Raw genomic sequence first — 4,289 nt, forward strand, 5'->3', positions numbered from 1 at the left:
AGAGGGACGTTTGCGCAGCCGTACTACAGGAGGGCGAGGCGGGGCGGGGGCGGGGCCGGGGCGGCCCCCTCCGGGCGGGAACGCCCAGTCCGGGAAAGAGTTGGAGGGGGTCGGTTTGAGTCCTTCGCTGAACAGAGACGCTTTTTCGAGTTCCAACGTGGCGGACTAGGCAGCTTGGGATAAATGCACGCCCCGGAACTTCCTTTTTTCCCCGCTTGATCTATTCATTTTTGGTTAGGACACTGAGGAAAATCCCAGAAACTTCGGTGTACATTAACATTATGGTGCAGCGTTTCCTTGTTTTTGCATTGTGAGTTATTGTTTGATAGTAGAGGAAAAATAACTTTTATTGGGTACCTCCTGAGTACTAGGTACTACCACATATACTTTAATTCTCATTATTAATAAAAGTGCTTATTAAGACTCATGGTAGTGACTAGAAAACAGTTCTTAAAGTGATAGACACTGGATTAAAGTTTCTCACTTTCAACTTCACAGTACCACCTTTTGATTTTTAAGCAATCATTTAAAATGTCTGTAAAACATCCGTTGTCATCAGGTCTACCAAAACCAAAAGAAAACAAAAAGCCGGCTAGTCGATTCTGACTCACAGTGACCCTATCGGACAGAGTAGAACCGCCCCTTATCAGGCCTACAGAGGTGGGGGGTGGGGAGAAGCCCCAGATTAATGTCAGGAGCCCTGGTGGCGCGGTGGTTAAGCTCTGGGTTGCTAACTAAAAGGTTACCGGTTTGAACCAGTTTAAACCCATTAGCTGCTATGAGGGAGAAAGATGTGACAGTTGGCTTCCGTAAAGATTACAGCCTTGAAACCCTGTGGGCAGTTCTACTCTGCTCTACAGGGTCCCTATGAATTGGAATCCACTTGATGGCAGTTTTTTTTTTTTTTAGATTAATACAAATTCACGTGTTATCATTACTAGATAATCTATGGAAGATTTCATAACCACACAGAATCAAAGGTAGGAATCATTGCCATAGAAACAATGGGTCTAATTTGGCTTTTTTTTTTTCTTTTACTGTTGTAGTTTAAGTGAAAGTTTACAATTCAGTTAGTCGCTCATACAAAAATTTATACATACATTGTTATGTGACCCTAGTTGCTCTCCCTACACTGTGACAGCATACTCCTCCTTTCCACCCTATTTCCCGTGTCCATTCAACCAGCTCCTAACTCTCTGCTTTCTCATCTCACCTCCAGATTGAAGCTGCCCATTTAGTCTCATGTATCTACTTCAGCTAAGAAGCACACTCTTCATGAGTATCATTTTATGTTCCACAGTCCAGTCCAATCTTTGTCTGAACCGTTGGCCTCAGGAATTGTTTTAGTTCTGGGTTGACAGAGAGTCGAGGGGCCATGCTTTCTGGGGTTCTTCCAGTCTCAGTCAGACCATTAAGTTTGTTTCTTTTTCTACTAGAATTTGAGTTCTGCATCCCACCCTTTCCCCGCATCTCAGGGACTCTCTGTTGTGTTCCCTGTCAGGGTGGTCATCGGTGGTAGCTGGGCACCGTCTGGGTCTTCTGGTCTCAGGCCGATGAAGTCTCTGGTCTATGAGGGCCTTTCTGTCTCCTGGACTAGTACTTTCCTGTGTCTTTAGTGTTCTTCATTCCCCTTTACTCCAGGTGGTTGAGACCAATTGATGCATCTTATTTGGCTGCTTGCTAGCTTTTAAGACCCCAGACACCACTCACCAAAGTAGGATGCAAAACATTTTCTTAGTAAGATTTGTTATGCCAATTGACCTAGATGTCCCCTGAAAGCATGGTCCCCAGGCTCTTGCCCCTGCTACTCTGTCCCTCGAAGTGTTTGGTTGTATTCAGGAAACTTCTTAGCTCTGGTTTAGTCCTGTTGTGCTGACTTCCCCTGTAGTGTGTGCTGTCCTTCCCTTCACCTAAGATAATTCTTGTCTACTATCTAGTTAGTGAATAACCCTCACCCTCCCTCCCCACCCTCGTAACCAGCAAAGAATGTTTTCTTCTGTGTTTAAACCTTGTCTTGAGTTCTTTTACAATATCTGTCCTTCTGTGACTGACTAAATTCACTCAGCATAATGCCCTCCAGATTTCTCCGTGATATAAGATGTTTTACAGGCTTCATCGTTCTTTATTATTGCATAGTACTCAATTGTGTGAATATACCATAATTCGTTTATCCATTCATCCATTGACGGGCCCCTAGGTTGTTTCCATCTTTTTGCTATCGTGAACAGTGCTGCAATGAACATGGGTGTGCATACATCTATTCGTGTAACAGCTTTTATTTCTCTAGAATATATTCCAAGGAGCGGGATTGCTGGATCGTATGCTACTTCTATTTCTAGCTTTTTAAGGAAGTGCCACATCGATTTCCAAAGTGGTTGTACCATTTTACATTCCCACCACCGGCATACAAGTGTTCCAGTCGCTCCACAACCTCTCCAACATTTATTATTTTGTGTTTTTTGGATCAACGCTAGCCTTATTGGGTTGAGATGGTATCTCATTGTAGTTTTGACTTGCATTTCTCTAAAGACTAATGATTGTGAGCATTTCTTCATTTGTCTGTTAGCTACCTGAATTTCTTCTTTGGCAAAGTGCCTGTTCATATCCTTTGCCCATTTTTCAATTGAGTTATTTGTCTTTTTGTTGTTGAAGTCTTGCAGTATCTTTTAGAGATTAGGTGCTGATCGGATTTGTCGTAGCCAAAAATTTTTTCCCAGTCTGTAGTTTGTCTTTTGACTCTTGGTGAAGTCTTCCGATGAGCATAAATGTTTGATTTTTAGGAGCTCCCAGTTACTAGTTTCTCTTCTGGTGCTGTGCATTGTGCTTATGGTTCGTATTCTGTTTATGCCATGTATTAGGGCTTCTAGTGTTGTCCCTATTTTTTCTTCCATGATCTTCATCATTTTCGATTTTATATTCACGTATTTGATCCATTTAGAGTTAATTTTTGGGCATGGTGTGAAGTATGGGTCTTGTTTCAGTGTTTTGCAGATGCATATCCAGTTATGCCAGCACCATTTGTTAAAGAGACTCTCTTTTCCCCAGTTAACGGACTTTGGGCCTTTGTCAAATATCACCTGCTCATAGGCAGATGAATATATGTCTGGATTCTCAATTCTATTCCATTCGTCTATGTATCTGTTGTTGTACCTGTACCAGGCTGTTTTGACTACTGTGGTGGTATACTAGGTTCTAAAGTCAGGTAGTGTGAGGCCTCCCACTTTGTTTTTTTCTTGAGCAATGCTTTACCTATCCTGGAATTCTTCCCTTTCCATATGAAGTAGGTGATTTGTTTATCTCATTAAAAAATGCCATTGGAATTTGGATTGGGATTGTATTGTATCTGTAGATCGCTTTGGGTAGAATTGACATTTTCACAATGTTGAGTCTTCCTATCCATGAGCAAGGTATGTTTTTCCATTTATGCAGGTCTTTTGGTTTCTTGCAGTAGTGTCTTGTAGTTTTCATTGTATAGGTTTTTTACGTCTTTGGTTGGATTTATTCCTATTTGTTTTTCTTAGGGGCTATAGTAAATGGTATTGATCTGGTGACTTCCTCTTCAGAGTTCTCTTTGTTGGTGTAAAGGAATCCAATTGATTTTTGTATGTTTAGCTTGTATCCTGAAACTTTGCTGAAATCTTCTATTAGTTCCAGTAGTTTTCTTGTGGATTCTTTGTGGTTTTCTGTGTATAAGATCATATCATCTGCAAATAGAGATACTTTTACTTCCTCCTTACCAATTTGGATGCCCTTTATTTCGTTTTTCTAGCCTAATTGCTCTGGCCAGGACCTCCAGCACAATGTTGGATAAGAGTGGTGATAAAGGGCATTCTTGTCTAGTTCCTGTGCTCAAGGGGAATGTTTTCAGACTGTCTCCATTTAGGATGATGTTGGCTGCTGGCTTTGTATAAATGCTCTTAATTATGTTGAGGAATTTCTCTTCTATTCCTATTTTGTTGAGAGTTTTTATCATGAATGGGTGTTGGACTTTGTCAAATGCCTTTTCTGGATGGACTGATAAGATCATGTGGTTATTATCTTTTTTTAAATTTATGTGATGGATTACAATGATTGCTTTTCTAATGTTGAACCATCCTTGCACACCTGGTATAAATCCCACTTGATAATGGTGAATTATTTTTTTTATATCTTGCTGAATTCTATTGGCTAGAATTTTGTTGAGGATTTTTGTGTTAATGTTTATGAAGGATATTGGTCTGTAATTTTTTTTTTTTGTGGTGTCTTTACCTGGTTTTGGTATCAGGGTTATGCTCGCTTCGTAGAATTAG

This window comes from Trichechus manatus, unplaced genomic scaffold (genome assembly GCF_000243295.1).
Source record: "Trichechus manatus latirostris isolate Lorelei unplaced genomic scaffold, TriManLat1.0 scaffold00042, whole genome shotgun sequence".
Lineage (NCBI taxonomy): Eukaryota > Metazoa > Chordata > Mammalia > Sirenia > Trichechidae > Trichechus > Trichechus manatus.